The following is a 26319-nucleotide window of genomic DNA, read 5'->3' as shown; positions in this document are numbered from 1 at the left end:
TTCATAATTTTATATGTTTCTATAAGATCCCCCCGATCCTTCTAAATTTCAATGAGTACAGTCCCAGTCTACTCAACCTCTCCTCGTAATCCAACTCTGGGATTAACCTAGTGAATCTCCTCTGCATACCCTCCAGCGCCAGTCTTGATCATGCCTCAGAGAGGATGGAGGTTTGGAGTTGAGGGTTAACTGCTGTCCACAAGCCATGCTCCCTCCCTTCCTCCACCCCACCTCTGACAGTAGCAGATGGTAAATGACACAGAATGAATGGCAGCTCCACGCATTGTTGCAATATGAATGTTATGAGACCCATGAGTCAAGAACAAAGCTTCACTATAGAGAGGAGAATACAGCTGAGCATCTTTGACATCCAGTTGCCTCATGGTGCCCCTTTAGTCGACCACTTGTGCTGACCTTGAATTCCACCCACCTGAAAAAACCCTAATCTACCTACTTTGAGGGATTTCACTGATTCTGTGCGTCAAGGATGGTTTGGGAAAGTTGTTACCATTCAAACCTGCTCCACCACCTTCTACCCACTCCCTGTCACCCATCCATCCCCCCCCCCCCCCCCCCCCCCACCTCATCATGTCACCCTTGAACTTTCCGCTGTCACACTGGATCCTATCACAATCCATCTCTACATGCCTTTCCTCCCCTCAGAGCCAACACCCGTTACCATCCCCTTGTCCACCCTGATCTTGCCCCATTCTGTTATCTGACCAATCTATCTAGTCTCCCTCCATGATCTACCCGGTGAGACTTATTAGACTCTTGCCATGCTCTGCATTGCACGTTCTCCGTTGATCTTGACTGTTCCTCCTATCACCAGACCACTGTGTTCTCAGTACAAGACCCCACCATTGACCCTGCCCTCTAAGACACACTCGGCTTTTCCCCAGACACTGTCCATCCCCCTTCCCCAGGCAACATTATCCGGACATTTTCCAACCCTTTACCGGACACTGTTCCCACTCTTCCATTGTGGGCCTATGTCCCCATCCAGCCTTCGCTCCCCCTACACCCTCTCATCCTTCCAGCCTTTGCCTGCCTCTGTTGTCCAGCCTTGGCTCCGAGTTTGCTGATGGCTCTCGACTGAGGCCCCAAGAAGGAGAAAGCAACACCGAGGGACCTCAAAGTTGTGGAAGAGGTAAAGATTGACAGGTGTAGGCCACTTACATACAGTCGTTAAACTGAACATTCTAAATTCTCTCTGGGGGGAAGTTTCATTTGATGGGTGAACTTAATTCTGGTGAGGTGGCCTTTTAATGAACATACATGTGATGTTAACGAATGCAAATGGGATTCCTGGTATTGTCTGTTGGGAAGTTCAACCTGCCATCAAAGTCAGGAGAACAGAATTCCAATAGTTTATCCTGCTCTTGGGAAATAGACTTGTTTGCCTCCCACCAATTAATTGCCCTGCCCACCAGGAATCCCACAGCTGGCAGGAACAGAAAATTCTGCCCTCGCTTTTTTGCCTTTTCTAATAGTTGGCACAAAGCTTTAACCTTAAAGACACAAGGAAGATTTTCTGAATTCACACACCCAGAGTTGATGCTTGCAACGTGGGAATGCACATTGTGAAATTTTGGACACACACCCCACAATTTTCCTTCAATTAGGGAAGGTTGAAGAGTACGTGCTGATTATTTCCTGATATGTACTTAGAATGGCTGGAAATGCATATTTTGAAAATTATCCTTGCAACTCCCTGTCATAAGATGAACACAGAAAGTAATAGTCCCTCTGGGACACAGGAAGGAATGGGTTGGAAGATATGCACTTGGTGGTGAGTGGTGCAAAATGCAGAAGTTGATCTAATAAATGCTGTGGCTAACATTTGGAATGTAAGGTCAAGGGAACATTGACTTACTTTGATAAGAGTGACAGAAGATGAGTCCAGAGACATGAAAAAAGGATAGACGGTCGAAGAGGAACATTTCAGAAGCTCTGGAGCAAAATCGGGAGTCAGCAATAACCACAGCAAAAAACATGCATTCATAGGGCCCCACGTTGGCACAGTGGTTAGCACTGCTGCCTCACACCTCCAGGGTCCCGGGTTCAATTTCAGTCTCGGCTGACTGTCTGTGTGGAGTTTGTACTTTCTTCTCTTGTTTGCGAGGGTTTCCTTTGGGTGCTCCAATTTGCTCCCACAATCCAAAGATGTGCAGGTTAGGTGGATTGGCTATGCTAAATTTCCCCTCAGTGTCAAAAAGGTTAGGTGGGGTTACTGGGTTAAGGGGATAGAGTGTGTTTGGGTGGGGTGCTCTTTCCAGGGGCCGGTGCGGACTAAATGGGTCGAGTGGCCTCCTTCAGCACTGTAAATTCTATGATTCTTTTTCCTCGGGTGGATGTAGCTGTTAGAAGGGGGCATAACTATAAGTTTCATGGTGGAAGATATAGGAGGGCTGTCAGAGGAAGGTTCTTTACTCAGAGAGTGGTTGGGATGTGGAACGCACTCCCAGCTATGGTAGTGGAGTCGGGCACTTCAGGAACTTTCAAGCGGTTATTGGATAGGCATATAGAGTGCACTAGAATGATTGGAGTAGGTTGATTTGATCTTAGTTGCAGATTAGTTCAGCACAACATCGTGGGCCGAAGGGCCTGTACTGTGCTGTACAGTTCTGTGTTCTATGATATGGAACCTTTAATGTGGTAAGAGGTGCTTCACAGGAGCATTATCAAAACAAATGACATCTAACCACATTAGGAGACAAGACAGATAAGAGAAAGCTCATTGGTTCAAGAAGTCCATTCAAATGAAAGGCAGGAAAGAGAGGCAAAGAGGCAGAGGTAGATGTGGGGCGGTAATTCCAGAGCTTAGGTCAGCGGTGACTTAAGACACATTTTGTCGTGATTCTAAATATTGGGGAATATGGATCGGCATTTTCTAGTTTGATACCTTCCCACCTGTTGTATTTTGGCCACGTATTGATCTCCGAACCACACATCTTCTCTGTCAAGAAGGTTTGAGTTAAAATGACATGGCAAAGTCTGGTCTTATCTGTAACAAGAGGCCAAAATTGGAGCTGTGTATAGAACTTGGGAGTTTGTAGGGATGGAGGAGATTACAGAGTTTGGAAGCATAAAAGTCATGGAGGGATTTGTAAACAAATATGAGTGGTGGGATTCTCCATTCCCGAGGATAAGTGTTGATGCTGAGGCAGGATTTGCGGCAATCTATGACAGTAAACCTGGCGCCGCACCTGAGCCGATTCACCGACAGTTGATGAGCTAGCACCGGCGCCACATGGAACACAATCGATTCCAATGAGAAATAGTGCCAGATTCGCCGGGGTCACGATTCACACTCAGAAGGTAGACAAGCTTCAGCTGCATATACACACTTTACTCCCACACACGCACCATCCTCGCCAACAAATTGACAGCGAGGAGAGCAGCACCCCGTTTCACAGATGCGTAGCTCAAGACCCTGTTAGATGCCGTGGAGTCGAGAGACCCTGTACCCCAGCCAGGAAAGAGGTTGCCAGCCACTGCCGTCCGACGTACCTGGGTGCAGCTGGTAGAGACCTTCAGCACTGTGAACACTGTCAGCAGCACTATCCAGACCAGTGAGCAGTGCCGGAAGAAACTGCATGACCTCCTCAGGGTGGCCAGGGTCAATCGGCAGCGCTGTGCACTTGGCACCAACCCCCGTCCCACATACCCGTTAACCCCCCCACCTGGAGGTTGACCGAACCCCCACCCTGCACTACATGCCGGCACCCATGCCTCCGGCTATGGCCCGGGTTCCTGGCCACTGAAACTACCAGCTACCCATCTCCTGGGCTGCATGCATCAGACTGTCTAACACTGTGCGTGTTCTGTTTCAACACCCCAGGAGAAAGCTGGCCATAACCACCGAGAATGAGAGTAGACTGCAGGCAATCGGGTGCCCTGAGGAAGGAGGACATGATGGGGCCCGTGCTGGTGACTCCCGCAAGGGAGATGCTGAAATATCGCAGCACCTCGGACTCCCCCCTTCCTGTCCCTGACGCATCTGGTGGGCAGCGGGCAGAACAGGGCAGCACCACAGCAGGCTGTCTCCGCTCCTGATGTGCCAACTGGGGATCCACCTAGACGTAGTTTGAGGGCCTGTAAGGCCAGAAAAGTGGACATCAGTTAAGTTGACTTAGTTGCAGGGCACAGTTCAGCGATATGGGCTGAGGCATGAAACTGGAATGGAGGGTGATGACAACCTGCTTTGCGATGATCTCTGGTGCTCCACATGGTTTGACTGTGCCTGACTCCTGCCTATGGTGGCACTTTCCATCATCCACCTGGCCATTCCATCACACGGTCCCATCAAATCCCTGGGGATTGCCTGGTGAGGATGGAGGGGGGAGGTGGCGGGGGAATAGAGGTGGCACACTGAAGTGCTGGCTGAACTGTGGTCCCTGAGCCCCCTCTGCGGCTAACCCAGACCAGCCCATCCCTCACACCCTTCTTCCGGTTGTAACATTGTGCACAGGTGTTTAATGTGAAAACAGATATACAGATACGTGCCCTAACCTAAATCACTGAACTGTGCCCTGCCCCCATGCCAACATAACTGGTTTCTAGTTTTCTGGCCTCATGGGCCCTAATGGAGGCAGCCTGATGTGATTCCCGCCCTGTAACTTGGCTCCCCGTTGGCGGCCGTTCTCTGGGGCGACCAGGCCTGGATGGGTCTGACTCATTCTCGGGTATCCCAGGTGGCATTTTGCCGCCCTGTTCTGCCCGCTGCCCCCCAGGTGTGCCAGGGACAGGAGGGGGGAGCCCGAGGTGCTGTGGTGCTCCGCCACCTCCCTCTGCAGGAATCACTGGTATGGGCCCCATTCCCTCCTCCTCCCTCGGGGTGCCCAGTGGCCCCTGGACAACTCCACGGGGCGGGGGTGCGAGTGGAACTATCCGCTGCGGCTCCCCCACCATCTTACGCTGCCAGTCCTGGAGGCCCACTGCTGTCTCGACCAGGGTCTGCATTCTTGCAATCATGGAGCACAGGGAGTGGACCACATCCATCTAGGACTGCGCTATATCACCCACTGACCGTGCCACCAGCTTCTGGGCCTGTGCCCTATCAGACAGTGACTGTGCCATCTCCCTCTGGGACTGGGTCCTTTCTGTAGGCCACAGTGGCCAGAGCTTGGGAAATGCCGCCGACGCTCCCTGTCACGACCTGCTCTGAGTGGGCCACACTCAGGAGCGCCATTGCAATACTCAGGTAGCTCTGGCACATGCTGCTTGTGAGAGCGCAGCCCTGTACTGGGCCTTGGCCACCACCTGCACAGATTGCCGCAGGCCTTGGCATGCTGATCAATAGCCATAACCCTCGCCCCCAAGGCCTCCAGCACGGACGCCACCATGGCCAGCACCACCTCCTGCTCCTGCATGTGTTTAGACTCCTCCAACTACGCTTGCAGGTGCTGAATGCTCATCGACAACTTCTCATGTAGTCCCTGGCTCTGCGACTGCATCTCCACTATCGATGGGACTGTCCGTTCCAGAAGCCCAAAATCTGTCTGGACAGCAGCTAGTCCCTGGGGTTGGCCCACCCTCAGACCGTCCGCCCCCTCGGATGTTGCTCCCTCCACCTGTTGTACCAGAGCAGCTGTGTGTTGCGCACCAGTTAGTGTCCCAGGAGCCTCTTCATTTTAGTGCCCAACTGAGGTGAGTGTCTCTGGGATGGTGGAGGGTGTGCGAGACAGCTGTGATGGGAAATCAGTGTCATCTTCGTACTCGAACTCCGGGGTGTCCTGGGTCTCGGGTTGATGGCTTCCCTCCATTCCAGTATCATCAGTGTCACTCCTCAGCATCTGGGGCCCTGGTTCTGGCTGTGGCTGGGGGCGGGGACACGAGATGGACCCACCCCCTCATCAGCAGGCCCTGCAAGTCACACGACAAAACGCATGACTGGCCTCGGGCCGGTGGGGGGTGGGGGTGTGTGGAGTGGGGATGAGGGTGGTGTAAGGGTGTTATGAGGATGAGGATGGTGTGAGGGTGATGTTGGGGGGCTTGACACGTTTGTCACAGGGGACCGCAACTCAGCAAGGTCTCACGTCTCGCCCGAGGCCGATCTCCACCCTGGCGACTGCCCTTTCCTTGGGCCCGCCGACCAAGTCCTGTGGTGAGGGACCGCAGGAAACAGAAAACAGAAAATGCACAGTGTTAGACAGTCTAATGCATGCAGCCCAGGGGGTGGGTAGCTGGTGGCTTCAATAGTCAGGGCACCCGGCCATGTCGGCCGGTATGCGTGCCCGCATTTCATGCAGGGAAGGGGGTTTGGACGCCCTCCGGGTGGGGGGGGGAGGGGGTTAGTGATGCGGGTGTGTGGGACAGGGGTTGGTACCAGGGGCCCACTGCTGCCGACTCACCCTGGCTGCCCTGAGGAGGTTGTGCAGTTTGTTCTGACACTGCTGGCTGGTCCAGATGGCGTTGCTTGTGGCGCTGACGGCCTCTGCCACCTGTGCCCAAACACGGCAAACGGCGGTAGCTGGCAGGTCCTTCTCGGGCCAAGGTACAGTGTGGCTCGCCTCTCCTCCATGACGTCCAGCAGGATCTCAAGCTTGGTGTCTGTGAAACGGGGTGCCGTTCTCCTTGCTACCATCTTGTTGGCTGGGATGGTGTGTGTGGGGAGTGAAGGGTGTATATGCGGCTGCAGCTTGTCAGCCTCCTGAGTGTCAATCGCGAAACCGGCGAATCTGGCGCTATTTCTCATTGGAATCGATTGTGTTCCACATGGCACCGGTTCTAGCCCTTTCATAGTCATTGAATTGGTCCAGGTGTGGCGGCAGTTTTATTGTCGTGGAATTCCACGAATCCTGTCCCGGCATCAACACTTAGTCTCAGGAATGGAGAATTCCTGGTCTCTGAGGCCGCAGGCTGTGGCCTGGAACAAGGTACCGGCCAGCAATTTGAAGCACCTCCTGATATGGGGCAGTGTCAGGTGATCCATCTGATGATCAATCAAATGCTATTTGTGACAGTGAAAATTTGTGCATTTTCCAGCCTGACCAGGTAAATCAATTCAAACGTAAAGCTACTCTTTGCCACACATGTCAATCTTCATAGGTGGCAGAAATTTTAAAAATCAGCAAGTCTCACACCTTTTGGCATTGAGGATGATGAGACCATCAATTCACGCGACACGTGGTTAGAAGTGAACAGTGGTTTTAATCGTCTTACAACAGAGCCTGCCTGTGACGAGATGAACTCCAGATGAACTGGCAGGCAGGCTCTCAGCATCAACCTTTATACATCCGGTTAAGGGGAAGAGCCATGGGTGAAGCTATGGGCGGAGCCAAGGGTGGCGCCCAGTACAAGCTCCTCATCTCCCCTTATGGGTAGAGCCGCGCAACTACACGTGATCCAATACAATATACAGGCTCAACACATGTTGTACAATACAGTGTGGATTATTAGTATTTATAATTCACCACAGAGGAGTTGTAGGTTTATTAGATAGTTCCATGCATTGGTGCCTGCACCATCAGAGAGAGGGGAACATTCTAGAAGGGTTAAAGTTGCCTACAGATTCAGTAGTGCCACCCTTGGTGCCCACCTACATACAGCATATGATTGACATGACCAGTTCATGCCGAGCTCTGTGAAAAGGAGGCCTAGCATTCACCAAACCCCTTCTGTAGCCGTGGAAAGACATACAATGGAAACCTTTGCCCTATTAAGGCACCCCTTGTGTCATGGCCATTGAATCGATCACAGCCAGTGGCCACCACCAGGAGCAGCATTGTGGTCCCTCAACTCATCATCCTCCAATCCTCCAGGACATCTCCTTTTTGGATGGCAATGTTATGGAGTGCACAGCAAACCACAACATATGGGGAACGGGGGTGCGGAATATTGTGCCCGGCATCGGAATCTCATCTTTAGGAGGCCTCTGATGCTGTTGTGGCTCTCATTTTACCTTCTCCGTGTGTCAGATCTGGGTGTCATCACCATGTTTTCAGTATTTTACCTGGATCACCTTGTTGCTATTCCTCCAAGAAATCCGGTTGGTGAAAAGGTTTGGTATTTGTGAGTTCCTGAAGATTTATGAGGCATAACTGTTGCCGGGTATCTGACACACACCTGTATGACCCACCAATTCTGGTTGCACACTAGCTGCACATTGATCGGGTGGAAGCCTTTTCTGTTTATGAAGGTGCATGGCTGTCCAGCGGGAGCCTCAATGGATGTGTGTATGCAATCAGTGTCTCCCTGCACCCTGGGATCATGCTCAATCGCTGCATATCCCCAGGTTCTACCATTTGACTTTGGATATGCTGTGTGAATTAGATGTATTTCCCAGCCCTTTGGAACATTGCATCTGTAAACACCTTGATGCAATGGTATGCAACAGGATGTGTTAGTCAACTTAGATCTCCACTAGGCTGCCTGGAATGAGCCTGTTGCGATGAAGTACAACACCACAGTGACCTTCAATGTGACCGGCATCGGGGCGGGGGGGGGGGGGGGGGGGGGGGGGCTTCCAAGGCAGTTGGATGAGAGAATCTCACAAATTGATGCCACAGTCATCCTTGAAAACCTGAACATTTTTTGCATTCAATCCCACTCAATTGCAGGGAGCTGAATTGCTGCCTGTACACCCTTGTTTCAGCATCTACCCCTCCAATGAGAGTTTCTGGGTTCCTCTGGTGCTACTATCTCCCCTTCCTGAGGGACCACAACATTCTGAGAATCCCCGTGTTCCCTTCCTCCTCTTGCCCTACTCCTCGGACATGATTGATGAGGTCAGCTTGCCAGTACAGGAACAAATATAGGTCAATGGAAAGATCACACCTGGAGTACTGTGGGCAGTTCTGGTATCCTTATCTGAGGGAGGATGATCTTTTGTGGAACAAATACAACAAAGGTTTACCAGACGGGTTCCTGGGATGTCAGAACTGTCTTATGAGGAGAGACTAGTTGGGTTAGCATTATATTCATTGGAGTTTAGAAGAGAGGATCTCATAGAAACTTATTAAATTCTAACAGGAATTAGACCAGGGAGATCCAGAAAGAATGTTCCGAAAGAATGGTGGGGGAGTTCAGAACTAGAGGTCATAGTTTGAGGATAAAACCTTTTAGGACTGAGGTGAGGAGAAATATTTACACCAAGAGAGTGGTGAATCTGTGGACTTCACTACCACAGAAAGTAGTTGAGGCCAAAATGTTGTGTAATTTCAAGAAGGAATTCTTGGGGCTAAAGGAATCAAGGGATATGGGGGGGAAGATGAGATCAGGGTATTAAATTTGGTGATCAACCACGATCAGAATGAATGGCGGAGCAGGCTCGAAGGGCCGAATAGCCTCCTCCTACTTCCATTTTCTATGTATGCTTCTCTGAGTGTACAACTCATGGATCGTATGCCATTTTAAAATGCTGCCTGGATCTTCCGATCCTCCCTCAGCTACCCCACTGCAGCTTCTGTACCACCCCACTGCACCTAACTTACCTTTGTTGGGGTCCTCGAACTCTTCCACATCATGGGCCTATTCCCTGGCATGGGAATCTGGCACCTGGGCACCTGGGCACCTTGGCACTGCCAGCCTGGCACTCCAGCAGTGCCCCTGCCAGCTTGGTAGCCATGGCTCCGAGACGACCGCTTCCCCTGATTCGGGGTTTCACTACCAGCGTGCCCAGGTGGAAGTACCAAGGTCCCAGGCTGTAGTATCAAGGTGCCAGTCTCCCAAAGGGAATGCCAGCGCACAACCCTGCCCAGAGTCTGACCACCCAGGAGTCTCTAATAGTCTGGGAGACTAGCCCCCACCTCACATTCCATTATGCCTGGTCCACATTTATGGATATCAGAGCTAAACGGCACCCTGGCTGGTTTCCCTGGTGCGGCTGTTAGGTTCCGGGTCCGGGAGAATCTGGCGCAGCCATAATTAAATAAACATACTGGCTCACTTAAATATGCAAATCTGGATCTCGCCCAGTAAGACCAAGAATTAGATCACGGCATCTCCTGAGATTCTGTTAAATCTCGAGAGACAGTTCGAGGGTTGCAAATCCGCAAGAGGCCTAGTCGGGTGTGACAAGGCCATTAAATTGTGCCCCTCCTCCCCCTAATCTTTCTCTCCTCCTCACTGGAGGTCGTGTCTCTAATTAAGAGCAGAATTCCCATCTGCATCCAAGAGTTTTCACTCCTCATCCTGGGTTACGGAAAATCAAAAGACCCCTCTGAATGAGAGGAGATTCCTCCTCATGAAAAAGTATCCAAAATGTCTCTCTACACATTCAAATGAGCAATCCCTGCGGGCAATCGAGTTTGAATTTCAAAGGTGAAATCCTGGTCTCAGCTGCAATTTTGCAACCTGCCCCAGCAAGCTTGCCCTAAAACAACACGGATTTCCCATCTATAATAAATTTCATACTGAAGGCGTACGATTGCCTTATGACCATCTAATTGCATTGAGATGGGTCGTTAATTAGCTGATTCGCCTTTTAAATTGGCCTTTAAATAACACGGGCAGGTTCTTGACTTTCTGACCCACCAATGAACCAGGTTATCGCAAACTGGCTCGATGATTTTGTAAATAGTGCCTGATTAAATCATGCCCCTTAATAAGCTCCATGAAGTGGGAAATGCACCCAATTACAGAGTGTATTATATTTGCATATTCACTACAATGTTTTAGGACTAGTTGGAAAGAGTGCCCATAGTAAAATTGTTAGCAATGAAAAATCTAGCCCAACGAGAGCACCAGTGCTAGAAGGCAGTTCAATTTCAAAACAGCCGGAGGAAAGGTCTGACTTATTAAATGATTTGCTTCAACAATTTTTAACATTATTCTGACACCATTAATCTGAATTTCATTTGCAAGGTGGAAGGATTTCCTCACGTTTTGGCTGTGAGTCCAGGCCGAAGAAACAAATCATGAGATGCAGCGAATAAGAGCCACGCGGACAGAATTTGTCAAGACTAATTTGTTGCAGTATGTTATTATAGTTTAATGTTAAAAACACACCGTTGTGGGCAGCACGGTGGCACAGTGGTTAGCATTGTTGCCTACTGCGCTGAGGACCCGGGTTCAAATCCCGGCCCTGGGTCACTGTCCGTGTGGAGTTTGCACATTCTCCCCGTGTCTGCGTGGGTTTCGCCCCCACAACCCAAAAAGATGTGCAGGCTAGGTGGATTGGCCACACTAAATTGCCCCTTAATTGGAAAAAATAATTGGGTACTCTAAATTTATTTTTTAAAAACACACCGTTGCAACAAAATATTAAGTCAGATGAATTTGTACAGAATCATTTCAAAATTTATATATTTATACAGATTTTTAAAAACTCAACTAATGGACTGGATTTGAAAATGCTGGCAGAGTCAGGACTTGCTATAGAAAGGATTTAAAAATCTCAGTTCCGGAAGTCGTCTCCGGTTCAATTTTCAAAGATCTGGCAAGGGGGTTGGAACGGAAACCTACTCCCTAACAATTAATGGCCCATTAAGCTCCTTTAGGAGCTTATTAATGGATTTCTGTGGCTGGGAATACAATCTTTAATTTTTATTTTGATCAACATTAACGTTAGTGCGCATCTGTTGGGATCACTGTGGGTCCAAATAAAACATTTTGTTCCATTGGCGAAAGTTACTGGGCGCTTGGGTAATGTGTACCAGAATGTATCCAGTATAAAAGCAAATTACTGCGGATGCTGGAATCTAAAACGAAAGAGAAAATGCTGGAAAATCTCAGCATGTCTGTAGGGCGAGAAAAGAGCTAACGTGTTGAGTCCGATGACTCTTAGTCAAAGATAACAGCCAGAGAATGGGGGGAATATTTATACTGTGGAGTGAGAATGAAAGATGAATCATAGCCACGGAAACCCAGGGAAACGAGGTGCTAATAGCCACAGTAACCACGGGAAAAGAGTGCTAATGGCAGTGCCCAGAGAGAACAAAAGGTGTGAGAGGCCAAGCAGCAGAGAAACTAACATCAGAGGGTGAACTGTGATAGATGGAGATGTGGGGGGAGGGGAAGCGAGAAGCAAAGAGGAGAAAGGGTAAGGAAAGGTGAATAAGATTGGGGGGGAGTGGCTTAAGCATATATTAAGAAAGACAAGAAATAAAGAAATGGTAAGAGACAGGTGACATGAAATGAGATGAAACCAAATGGGTCTAGGTGGGGTAGAACTAATCATCTGAAGTTGTTGAATTCGATGTTGAGACCGAAAGGCTGTACCGTGCCTAACCGGAAGATGAGATGTTCCTCCAGTTTACGTTGAGCTTCACTGGAACATTGCAGCAGGCCAAGGACAGACATGTCGGCATGGGAGCAGGGTCTTTTGTTAAAATGGCAAGCAACGGGAAGGTCAGTCCTGAATGTGCACAGACCAAAGATGCTCTGCAAAGCGATCACCCAGTCTGCGTTTGGTCTCTCCAATTTAGAGGAGACCATATTAGGAGCAGCGAATGCAGTAGACCAAATTGGAAGAGATGCAAGTGAAACACTGCTTAACCTGGAATGAGTGTTTTGGGCCTGGAATGTTAAGCATGGAAGAGGTAAAGGGGCAGGTGTTACACCTTCTGCAATTGCATGGGAACGTGCCATAGGTGATGGGAGAGGTACTGGGTATGGTGGAGGAGTGGACTAGATTATCTCGGAGGGAACGGTCACTGCGGAATGCTGACAGAGGGAGTGAAGGGAAGATGTGTTTGGTGGTGGCATCATGCTGAAGTTGGCAAAAATGGCGGAGGATTATGCTTTGGGAGGCTGGTGGGATGGAATGTGAGGACGAAGGGGACCCTATCCTTGTTCTGGGATGGAGGGGAGGGGGCAAGTGTAGTGGCGCACATTGTTGAGGCCCTGTCAACAATTGTAGGTGGGAAATCATGGTTGAGAAAGAAGGAACACATTTTCGAAGCACCATTTTGGATAGTGGGAGCATCGGAACAAATGCAACGGAGGCAAAGGAGTTGAGAGAAAGGGATGGAGTCCTTACAAGGTGTAGGGTGAAAAGAGGTGTCGTCCAGATAGCTGTGGGAGTCAGTGGGCTTGTAGTGGATATTAGTAGATAGTCTATTGCCAGAAATGGAGACAGAAAGATCAAGGAAGGGAAGGGAGGTGTCTGAGGTAGACCAGGTGAAAGTGATGGAGGGGTGGAAACTGGAAGCAAAGTTGATGAATTTTTCGAGGTCCGGACGAGAGCATGAAGTGGCACCAAAATAGTCATCAATGTATCAGTAAAGGAGTTGTGGGAGGGAACCCGGGTAGGCCTGGAACAAGGAATGTTCCACATACCCCATAAAAATAGAAGCGTAGCTAGGACCCATGCGGGTACCCATTGCTGCACCTTTGATTTGGAGAAAATGTGATGAGTTAAAGTATCCAGTATGTTTGTTTGGTTCATTTGCCCTAATTCTCAAGAATGTATCTTCCTGACCATTTGAGGAGCTGCCTGCTCTCCTTAGCAAGGTAGCGACAGGCCTGATACGGCTGCTGACTTCCTTTACTGCTGACACCGGGCAGGCTGCTCATATCTGCTGGAGGTACTGGGTGCCACTAACTGGGTGTTGTGCTTGTCTCCCGCCCATTTAAGGCACTGCATTTAAAAATATTGTCGCAAGAACAGCACAGTTGAGGTGTGTGTCAGGACCCAGAATTTGCTTTGAAAATCTGTGCCCATGATATCAGAGTAATATAAGAAGTTATTTGAATTAAATAATTTTAAACGTCAGATCAGCCCCACAACCTCTGGTGCTGGTATCCTCATTGGCTCAGATTTTTAAATGATTGTAAAGTCACTCTGAAGGCTCTTTCCATGTGAAAACACCAACCCTCTACATGCGCTGAATTGGCCAGGCACCTGGGACCTAACATTCCACCTGGGAGAAGGTGCCAGGGTGCCTTTTAGTACGGGTCCACACAAATGTGGACCAGGTGTAATGGCACCTGGGGAGGTCCCCCAGGCCTTTTGAGCCCCCTGGGTGGTTGGGGACAAATAGGGTGGCACCCTAGTGTAGTGATCTCTGTATATTAATATACATGATCAATGTATGTAAATGTAGTACAGTCAATTCAACACGAGATAGTGATAGATGTCTCACTATCAGATGGTATGATTTTCCCGCTCTTTCTGAGAGAGTGTGCTTCAGGAGAGTGAACAGACAAGACATAGAATAGCTAGAGAGAGAGAGAGAGAAGGTATAAGTTATTTAATTATTACATTGTATAGTTAATTAGTTTGCTTTACTGTATTTTATTTATTTTACTAGTTGAGTATTAAGTACAAAGGACTCTCAAATATTATTTATATTACTCATTCAATTAGTTCATCTCGAAAAGAAGACTATGTTTATTTCATCAACCCGGCTGGTTCAAAAAGTAATATATATATCACGTAAAGTAATAGAACACCGAGCACTCCTGCAGGCACCTAGAAACCTTAGAACTACCAGCATGGCACCTTGACACTGCCAGGGTGCCTGGATGCCACTGCCAGGCTGCAAGGGAAATGACCAGGGTGCCAAAGTGGTAGTGCCAGGGTGTCTGGGTGGCACTGTTAATGGGGACCCATTTGTGAGGACCAGTGCAAACTGGGACTCAGCTGGGTCTCCTCGGCAGGGCCGGTAGAATCATAGAATCATAGAATCTACAGTGCAGTAGATGCCGGGTGGCCGTTTGATCCAACGTCAGCCTGGTTAAGTGTGTTTTTAAACTCATTTAACCGTGCAAGACTGGGTTCCGCCCATTGTGGGTGGGATGCAGATTGCGATGTCTCACGAGATCTGGTTCAATCTCACAAGGCCTAACAGCCATCGGGAATCCAAGATCTACCGGCTGCGTCACAACCTAATTCCAGGGAGTTACTGTTGTTATTGATCTGTGAGTAAATATGGCGTGTTGTGGGATATTTATGGGATGAATTTATTACAGATTACAGTAGTGAAACAGTAGGGAAGGAAACACATGGAATTATCTGATAAGAATATATCAGTGCGCAATGGAGGTATTTTATTCTACTCTCAAATCTGTATTGAATTAGTTACTACATAGGCACTGAATTTGTTATTATTAATTTCTGAGAATCTAAGTGCCCTATCTCAATTTCTTATCTACATTCTGTCATAATTCTGGTCTATGAAGCTAGTATCCAGAAACAGGAATGAATATTGGTCAGGTGATTGGATGTGCATGTGATTTGTGACCTTCTCTTTCTTCTGCCCAAACTGCAGAAATTTGTGTATCTGTAATGGTTTCAGAAGGCCGTACAGCAGGGAACAGGATTTGATAACATTTTAATGTATTATGATGACATGATGGAGAAACTTTTCATTTAAATAAACTGCAAAGGATCAAAACATTCTGTTATGGGCCAAGGTTTAGAAAACTCCAAAATATATCATGGAGTTTACCTGACCTACAACTGTTTATCGTATTTGGCTAGGATGAACATAAGAGCCTGCCTTTTAGGTGTTATCCAACAGAGGTCTTAAGCACTTTTAATCAAAAAAAAACCCATTATTCTACAAATTTACTTAACATTTCTATAACCACACACATGCAAGAATTTTTATCAAATGCAAACATAAATACCCCACACAGCTACAGTAATCTATTTATAACCCTCAATGAATTCCCCTTAACTGTTCCAATTTAATAACAAGTTCCAAATAAAAAACAGAAAACCTTTTCAAAGGTGTGGCCCAGTATATGACACTCTTACTGGTATATAACTTGGTATGGATGCTCTTGTTTCATTTCCAAACAGCAGGTTTGAATTCCTTCCAGAAAACAATTATTTCTTTTAATTTATCAAGCAGTCTGGAAACAGCTTTTAAAATGAAGGTAGAGAAACCTTTCTTTCAACCTGTGCAGTACAAACCAGTTCAAACTCAAAGCGAAAGTAAAAGTCAGAAACGAAAGTAAACTCACAGAGCAACAGCCCAGCTCCACCCACACAATGACATCACTGTAGCCATGTGATAAGACAAAAACATTTCTTAAAGGGACATTCACATGACAATTCTGAAAATCTTTATTGTTTACAATTGAAGATATAAAAGTTCTCTTACGGTTCCAACATTGAGTAAACATTCAATGTCTACTATGGGATTTTCACAAGAAATAAACAACGGAAGCCTGGACCAAGAAATTGGGCCAAAGAGTGTCTGATTTTCAGATGCTATGCTGCCTATTAAGACCCCAAACTATTGGATAGAAAACAGATGCAGGCTTCTGGTTGGAGGTGTGGTGGCTGTTAATTGTATAAATTAAAGTTAAATGTATACAGATGGGAGCACTCATTGGATAAGTACTTGTGCACATATAAAGAGACACTAGGGGCTGTCATCCCTGTCATTTTTGCTTAATTTTTTAATTAACTGCTTTATTCAATAGAGTATGAAAGAGCCACTTGAAGAGGGAGCACATGGTGTCCACCAGTACGCTTCAGGCCTTCCCCGACTGGTGAGCACGGCGGGGCAGGGTTGCATCATCGCTCCCAGGAATGACATTTTAATTAACTTTCCTTTTGACATTTTATTTTAGTTACACTGCCTACCAGGGACTGTCAGAACCTTTGATTTGTTTAATTTACTGATTATTGGTTTAATTAAAAGACATGAGAGACATGAGGGACTGCCACCCATGTAATTTTTGATTTCATTTATTAAATTTCCTTTTGATGTTTTCTTTTCATTACATTGCCCCACATGGGCTGTCACCCCTATAATTTTTGTTTTTATTTTTATTTATTGATGATTGGTTTTCTTAAAAAGCATATAAAGAGACTCTTGCTCTCTTTTGAGACTACTTCCAACCTTGGGTATCCACGGACAGGGAGCACGTAGCGTCTGCTGATACGTTTGAGGTCTTCCAGGACCAATGGGCACCACGGGAGCTGGGGTGCATCATCACCACCAGGAATGCTGGGCACAATTCAATGGAAAAAAAATCTATGTCTGGTTTTGGGTGCGTTCAACAGGGTGTTTCTTGGCAGCTGTAACAGCAAGAAACATCCCACTATTCAACGGGATTTTGCTGTTTTGTTTTGGCATCTGGGAGTTTCTGTCCACCGAGGCCACACTTGAATCATTTCCTGCTGGCGAGTCCCTCTACCTGGTAAGTCACTGGCAGTCTAGCCTGGAAATCTAGCATTGTCCATGCCAGGCTGGCAGTGCCAATGTTCTTGGGGGCCAAAGGGAGTGCCAAAGTGCCACCCTGCCCAGTCCTCACCACCCGGGGATCTCTAATGGCCTGGGAGACTCCACCCCCCCCCCCCCCCCCACACCAGTTGCCATTATGACTGGTCCGCGTTTGTGGAAGCCAGTACTAAACAGCACCCTGGCGAGGTCTCCCAGGCATGTCCATTAGGTCCCGGGAGCTGGAAGAATCTCACAAATGGTTATTTAAATGAGCATAATGGCTCATTTTAGTAAGCAGATCTGGATCATGCCAACTGAGAGCGGGATCCAGGTGGCCATGCCTCACGAGCGTCGCAAATCTTGCAAGAGACCGCTCGCGAGATTCAATACCCTCTTCCCGACACCAAGTCATGTGCATTGAGGCCAGTGAACCAAACACAACATTTCAGTTTAGTTAATTAAATTTTCTTTGACATTTTGTTTCATTTACAGTGCCCCACCAGGGGCTATCATCTCCTGTCACTTTTGTTCAATTGATTGATTTTTAATTTTATTCAAAAGCCTGGGTGTCTTTGGAGAGTGAGCATGCAACGTCCTCTATTACATTTAAGATCTTTCGGGACTGGTGCACCTTGAGCTCCGAGAATGTTGTTTTAATTTAAATTGAAATTATTGCTTTAAAGATTTGGGGCAGGATTCTTCCATTTTGAGACTAAATTCTGTGACGGGGCAGGAATGTGGAGTGTTTCCCTCTGCGGAGGCTGGTGAGAAAACATGCCAAATATTCTGGTCCTGATCTCATTAATTATGCACCTGGGTGTTTTATGTCATATTCAGTGCAGGACAGCCCAGGATGGTGCATAGTCTGGGTGCCATTTTGAAAAGGCACCTAGCATCATTGACGCGCCATGGAAAAAAGAAGATGGACCACCTGAAAATAAAGGTAGATATCTGGGAGCACTTCAAGACCGGAAGATGGATCCCTCGACAAACACCAGTGAAAGATCAGGGGCTGGTTTAGCACACTGGGCTAAATCGCTGGCTTTTAAAGCAGACCGAGGCAGGCCAGCAGCACGGTTTAATTCCCATACCAGCCTCCCCGAATAGGCGCCAGAATGTGGCGACTAGGAGCTTTTCACAGTAACTTAATTTGAAGCCTGCTCGTGACAATAAGAGATTTTCATTTTCATTTCAAGACTCCGCTGTAAATTCACACCAGCGTGAAACCGATTTCTGGGTCTTCCGGCATATTGTCCTCCGCATGTCCACCATCAAACTCAACGGTGGGGACTTGGGATAGTGCCAGCCTTGGATTTTGTTATAATGTCCTTTTAAGGGTGGACAATTTGTTTATCAGTTACTTTATTTTAGTTTTACTCAAAAATAGATTTAAGGGGACATTTCTTTTAAGGGCGGTTTATTAGTTAATTTAATTTAATATATTCAAAGAGAGTATAAAGAGATATTTATTGACACTGGTGGTGGATTGTGCAGTTAGGAACTATACATTTACAACATTGGCCCGAAGCTTACTGGCTCCCCAGCTTCGGATTTCTGGGTACCCCAAAGGTGCCCTGGGGAGTCCCTCCGGAAGTTCCCAGGCAAGCATTTGTGCAACAATTGTCCAGAAGAGCTAACTTTCCCGGGAATTGCACTGCGATGGGAACCAGCCAACAAAGCAATTTAATCACTAACTTTGGGTGGTTCTCCCGGTGTTATGCGAATAGTTACTCTAAAAAGGTTTAGAGGAAGTAAAACCACTTCTAACATCAGTATAACTATATTAAATACCCAGGCCAATACCTGCATCGACTCACCGCACAGTTACAGCCCCACAGAGGACATCACCGCACCTCCCCCCCTCCCCCAATGAAATGAAAATCGCTTATTGTCACGAGTAGGCTTCAGTGAAGTTACTGTGAAAAGCCCCTAGTTGCCACATTCCAGCGCCTGTCCAGGGAGGCTGGTACGGGAATCGAACCGTGCTGCTGGCCTGCTTAGTCTGCTTTAAAAGCCAGTGATTTAGCTCAGTGAGCTAAACCAGCCCCAAGCACCCCATCATGATATTCCTCACTCCTGACCCACCCCACCCACATGGGATTCCCCACAATCCCAACCTCACCCCATGACCCAACCCAAATTATATCCCCACTGACCCAAACTGATTGGATCCTCCATCTCCCAGACCTGACCCCGTGATCTGATCCTCCACCTGACCTGGCTGGAACCTGCACAACCCGACCTGATCTGATCCCTCCCCAAATCTGACATAAACCAGCTGTACCAGTTCCCCTGACGCGAACCAACCTTCACCCTTGACCTGAGTCCTAGTCCCCCGATGTGCGACCCTCTCGTTCCCCCAATGTCTGACCCTCCATCCCTCATGTTCAACTTCGAAGTCCAACTTCCCACACCCTCCAATGTCTGACCCCCAAACCCACCATATCTAACACCTCCACCTCCCAAATCCCATCCACTTAACTTAGACACTTAATTTCTCCCAGGCCTGTTATTTCCAATGGAACTTTTAAACGTATCTGCTTTACGGCAGCCAGTGCCATAAAAAAGGAGGCATGTCCTCCTTCTCTCTCATTCTTATTTTTATACATTTAGAGTACCCAATTCATTTTTTCCAATTAAGGGGCAATTTACTGTGGCCAATCCACCTACCCTGCATATCTTTGGGTAGTGGGGGCGAGACCCACGCAAACACGGGGAGAATGTACAAACTCCACATGGACAGTGTCCCAGAGCCGGGATTGAACCTGGATGTCAGCGCCGTGAGGCAGCAGGGCTAACCCACTGCGCCACCGTGCTGCCCCTCTCTCATTCTTTTGACTGAGATACTGAGCTCTGGTGATCCCTAAGCTGACTGGATCTTGTCTGACCTGGGCAGATGAAATTTAGGGCAGTACAAAATGACAATCCGACGCTGATTGCCACTCCGAGGAGGTTATGTCCCAATATTTCACTTTGTAAATAAATCTAAAACTGAGTAAAGATTGACTCCTGGCTTCCTCTTTCACTAACTGCCTATCTGAAGTTTAACTGTGACCACCATGTTGGGTAAAGGTGAAAAACAGACATCCATAACCCATGCCTAAAGCAGGTTTTAGGTTATTTGCTTATGAAAGCAAGGGACCTAACACCTGTTTAGGCATGCCAATCCTCAGGAATTGATGAATCATTTCTAGGAATTAAAGCTTAGTCTTCGGATCACTGCATTGTGCAACCTGATGATAAAATTCTCGGTGCATTGAAAATATTATCATCAAGAAACATGGAGATAAATCAGATCATTTTCAAATTCCAATTGACATTGGGTAGCAGTGCAGCATGAAGATAGGTGGCTTGGATGTCTGCAGCAGGAATTTGGGGATGTGGCTGTTGGAGTAAGGAAGCCAGGCAATGAAGCTTTCTGAAGTACTTTCACCCAAAGTTGACAACTCTACGCCTGCTTGCGTTTTCCACTCTAACATTGAATTGTTGGCTGAAGCATAAATATTGGCCATTACTCTCCTGCTCTTTGAATAATGCACCTGCATTAAAATAGTGCAGAGAGGCACTTCCTAGGCATTTGAAGAAGCACAATGCAGAGCATAATCACTAGCTTAAATTAATTATGACATACTGTGAAAAAAGGCGGATGGAAGAATAAACAGTTAGAGGGCTCATGGAGAACTGGCTGCCGGGAATGTATTGTCAAATTCGATTATTTCATACCTTTGCAGATTAGGAATTTTCTTTTTGGAGGTTAACAAGGAGACTCAATTGACTGAGAGTGAGACAAATAATGACCAGGGCTATACAAAGCATGAGATGCCTTGGTTACAAATTCTAATTATGAAATAAAGAAAAAAATGATGGGGGTTCTCTATCTAAATTTACCAGTACATATTGTCTCTGCTTTTCAGTTATATGTGATGTGCAAATTATTATCAGCAATTGTATTTAGGGTACTGGCAATGCATCAATAATTAAATTACATCCATCCGAAGTAAGTCAATTATTATAAATTACATAATTAGAGTTGAACGTGATGATGTAGCTCCTGCCATTGGTTTTCCTCCACTTAAAAATGAATCCTATGTAACAATTCAGAATAAATATTACCACATAATTCAGATTAACTGCTTTGAAATGAAAGCCTTCTAATTAAGTTGTGTCATGGCTTATAGATCTAAAATAAGACTGTATTTTAAATAAGTAATGTTATTTGAACATATTCAATTAATATTTACAGAACGTCACTTGTAAATAACATGAACATTTAAGAAGAACATAGAACATAGAACAGTACAGCACAGAACAGGCCCTTCGGCCCTCGATGTTGTGCCGATCAATGATCACCCTACTTAAACCCACGTAACCCGTATACCCGTAACCCAACAATCCCCCCATTAATCTTACACTACGGGCAATTTAACATGGCCAATCCACCTAACCCGCACATCTTTGGACTGTGGGAGGAAACCGGAGCACCCGGAGGAAACCCACGCACACACGGGGAGGACGTGCAGACTCCACACAGACAGTGACCCAGCCGGGAATCGAACCTGGGACCCTGGAGCTGTGAAGCATTGATGCTAACCACCATGCTACCGTGAGGCCCACAAGAGTTGATGGAGACTTCACAATAAAAAAAATCTAACAATAAAGAAGCTTAAATGAAAAATTAACCATTGTCAGTCACTATTATAAAGCCAACAATGTGCAATTAAGGATTAAACCTTTGCTTCATTTGTTTTCACCGCAATGCAGAATATCTGAAAGTAATTCTTAAATGAAAAATTACATCTCAACACCTCTTGAACAGTGATATATTACCATGCTGCAAAATTACTTCAAAATACTTTTTTCAAAATAGTCTGAAAATATTGTATTCTCCTCAAAACCCAACTGAGTTCCTCACCGGAAGAATGAAAGGATTTCTGTGAAAACCACAAAGTATAAAATGCCTTCAAGAGAGACTGTCAGTAGAAAGAGATATTTTCAATTGTTTCAGTTTATCTGACAATGGCATTTTAGTGTTCTAACTGGAGGGTTATGAAGTAAATAGGTGACGATACATTTGTTAGTTTTGGGTGTCTCATTATAGAAATTGAACAGAAGACATGGAGAGTGCCTGGGATGAAAAACTATAATTATGACAATATGCATGAAATACTAAGGTTGTTTCTAATGTGGAAGAAAAGGCTATTGAGCTTCAATAGGGTGTTAAAATATTCTCATGGGTCATGTAGAGAAAACTTATGGGCTGAATTAAAATTTTTCAAGAGCACGTGGATTTGGGTGTGATGACTTAAAACTGGTGAAATAGGGTGTTTGCTCACCAGATAGTGACCCAGAAGCCTGTCTTCTCAGTTTGCCCACTGAGGAACTTGTCTCTGCGATGATGGATGGTGCAGGCGATAGCTGTTATGGATCATTCATGTCCTCCTTGGAGATCTCCTCCAAGGTGTTGTCGAGGGTGGCTGGCGGGGCACTGCTGGTTGACGGTTGAGGCTCATTGGTTGATGTTCCTGCAAGACAAGGGTTTTAGTACATGGCCTGGTCAAAGGTTTGATCAACAAAAATCTCATTTGAGACTGGTCATCTGGATGAAGGTGCAGTGGCTCCTGACTTTTCAGATTCAGGCCAACCTTGGTATCTGTGCAGACCCACTCCTGGTCCCATCCTGTAAGCTCCATGGCCCCTTTCTCAAAAGAAGTCACGTTTCTTAGTTCAGCCATTCCACAGCTTGTCTTTTCTCTCTTTCTGCAGTTCTGGGCAGTTTTCTCTTGCGGGGTCACAAAGTGGATTATCTGAGCCAGACACCTTGCAGGTCAGAGGTTAAGGGTAACTGGCATGTGTGGGTGCTGAGCTGAAGCAGGGAGGGGTTCTGACGAGGAGTGCCGGAGGAGCAGTTTGAGAATGATACTGGGAGGTCTGGTGCCAGCGCTGGCAACTACAAGTTGGCAGACGGCATGTGAGTTCAAGATGACATTCCAGGAGTTGACGGAATGGTGGTGTGCCAAAGGGAGACAGAGGACACTTACCTTGCGGATAGTAGAACATTCATTTTTTTTCCTACATTGAACTTCTGTCCTCCCAGTCAGACTGCTGGCACTGACCAGTGCTGCCACTGTCTGCCAGGTGCGATCGGTAACCTAGCTGGAGGCCTCCTGCCAACCAGTGGGTAAATTGTGGCCCGCCTCCACGCCATCCAGTGAGGGCCTCCTCTGAGAATCTGGGAGCTGGTCTTCTAGCAGCCATCCTTCTAGAATGAGATCAAGTGCTGTGGAGCCGTTTACAGCCCCCCCCCCCCCCCTCCCCCCTTGATTGAAATATTCAGATGACCCCCAGGGTTGGTGAACCAGGTTCTTTGCCTCTTGGGAATGGCATTTTTCTAAGTGCATAAAGATTGCAATTCAGATCGCGCTGCCTGGACCTGGGGGATTCGCACCAATTTTCGGGTCAAAAATTACACTTTGCCATTTCTGTGAAAAATTTCACCCATGACTTGTGACAGTTGAGGGTGGTTTATTGATCCTGGAGGACAAATGCACCGGTGACACAGTGCGTGTTAATCTGTGTAGCCTGTGGCGGTAGCCTTCTGCTCCCTAACCTAAGTGTTAGAAACTCTTTCCTCAGTCTTATGATCTCATCTCAGTCTTCTTCCATCTTCCCTGCTCCATCTTCCATCTGGAAAAGGCAGTGCCTGATGAAGACTACCTTCTGCTCCGAGCAGCTACTGATATACTTTATTTCAAGGTCTGTTAATGTATCTTATGTCATAGAATTATAGAATCTATACAGTGCAGAATGAGGCCATTTGACCCATCTTGCCTGAAACAACACTCTGAAAGAGCACTCCAACCAACACCACTCCCCTGCCTTATCCCAATAACCCTTTAACCTAATCTACACATCTTTGGACACTAACGGGCAATTTAGCATGGCCAATCCATCTAACCTAGGCATCTTTGGACTGTGGGAGGAAATGGAAGCACCCGGAGGAAACCCATGCAGACTCGGGGAGAATGTGAAAACTCCACACAGTCACCCAAGGACAGATTTGAACCCGGGTTCCTGGTGCTGGGAGGCAGCAGTGCTAAACATTGTGCCAGCGTGTTGCCCCAATCACCTTTTCAAATCCTTCCAATCAATGAATACAGGCCAGCTATCCAAGATATCTGAATGGTGACCTCTCTATCTTGTCCATCACTTAGACTCGAGGTCACCTTTTAGTTTACCTTATGCTGAGGGCTTTTTCTTAGCTCTTACCCGACACTTGCATAGATAAGAGGATACAAATTGCCACATTATCACCCTGGAAATATCCTCACGGAAGCCTGAATCAGGAGAGTTCAACATTCCTCCTGACTGTTAATGTTTTTTTCCAGAAAGAGAAAGCAAACAATTTCTCTCCCAAGGTTGACTTATGCTATGCCTACTAATTCCATAAGAATTATACACTTATTCTGAAAAGTATAATTTAGCAAAGGTCCAATTTCTTACACAAATTATTAACTGAGCTTTTGGGTTAGATCACCACTGTGCTAACTCCTCTCACCAACAGTTCCATACTCCTTTTCTTATCATTCCTCTTTCACTGACCATCACATCATCCTCTTTCTCATAATACGCAAGTAAAAGCCAACACAAAATATACATGCCAATCCAAACGTATAAAATAAGTCACAACGCATTACAAATGGATCCTTGCATTGCTCAATCCTCTACCAAACTAATGGAGTCAGCATTAACCAGAAATATAACTGGACCAGCCATGTAAATACTGTGAGTATAATACCAGATCAGAGACTGGATATTTTGTAGCAAATAACTTGCTTTCTGACTCCACAAAGCCTTTCCATCATCTACAAGGCACATATCTGGACAGTGACAGGATTTTTTCCACTTGCATGGATGAGGGCATTTTGAAAAATATTCAAGAAGCTCAACACCATCTAGGACAACGCAGCCCATTTGATCAACACCCCATATACCGCCTTAAATATTCACCCCTCCACCACTGGCAAACATTTACAAGCTGCACGGCAGTACTTGAAGCCACCTTGCCCTGTAACAGCCAGAAGACTGGGGACAATAAGTACATGGGGATATCCTCACCTGCAGGTTTCTTGCCGAGTCACATACCATCTTGACTTGGAAATCTATCGCTTTGACTGTTGAACTGGAAGCACTGCAGTGCATGCCAGAGAGGGGATTGAAGATCATGGCATCTTGCTAGGCTCACCAAAATCTCATTATTATGAGGGTGGAACTACACACCACTATCATGTAAATCAGGAGGCAGCACAGAATTTACTTCTGCTTACCTCTACGAACCTCAACCCCCAAACACAAATCCTAAAATCCCTACAATGCAGAAGGAGGCCATTTGGCGCATAAAGTCTGCACCAACCCTTTGAAAGACCCCCCCCCCCCCCCCCCCCCCCACACCCTGGTAGGCCCACTCCCCTGCAACCCCACTGCTATAATCCCAATGGAAGTCCTGGGATCAGTACCATACGGTTTCCCATGACCTCCGAGGAATATGAACTTCCCCTTTAAGGCAAGGGGGGGGGGTCTTCCCCTTAATAAAAAGCCCCAACCTGTGTATAGGTCGGGGAGTCGGGGAAGGAGACTCTTACTTATGGGAGTGGAAGAGTTTTGGAATTGTATATTAATAAACCTTGTTCGTTAATTTCTACTGGAGTTCTATGAGTTCTATGAGTTCTGCTCACCATGGATTAAACACCCACCCAACTGGCACATCTTTGGGCATTACGAGGCTATTTAGTATGGCCAATCTACCTAGCCTGCACATCTTTGGAATAACAGAGCAATCCATTTTTATTCCATTGTCTTTCCTTGACCTCACTTCTTCCTCTCGATACTTGGAGGATTGCTTTCAATTCATTTCTCACAATTATTAATTTCACACAGGGGGCAGCACGGTGGCCTAGTGGTTAGCACAACCGCCTCACGGCGCTGAGGTCCCAGGTTCGATCCCGGCTCTGGGTCACTGTCCGTGTGGAGTTTGCACATTCTCCCCGTGTCTGTGTGGGTTTCGCCCCCACAACCCAAAAATGTGCAGAGTAGGTGGATTGGCCACGCTAAATTGCCCCTTAATTGGAAAAAATAATTGGGTAATCTAAATTTATTAAAAAAAAAAATTTTTTTTTAAATTAATTTCACACAGTATCATCATCACATGTGCTGCGTCCAAGGACATGTCCTTGATTGATACTGGCCTTTCCAT

Source organism: Scyliorhinus canicula, chromosome 5, assembly GCF_902713615.1.
Source record: "Scyliorhinus canicula chromosome 5, sScyCan1.1, whole genome shotgun sequence".
In the NCBI taxonomy this organism is placed as follows: Eukaryota; Metazoa; Chordata; class Chondrichthyes; order Carcharhiniformes; family Scyliorhinidae; genus Scyliorhinus; species Scyliorhinus canicula.
Note: the sequence above shows the minus strand (reverse complement) of the source record.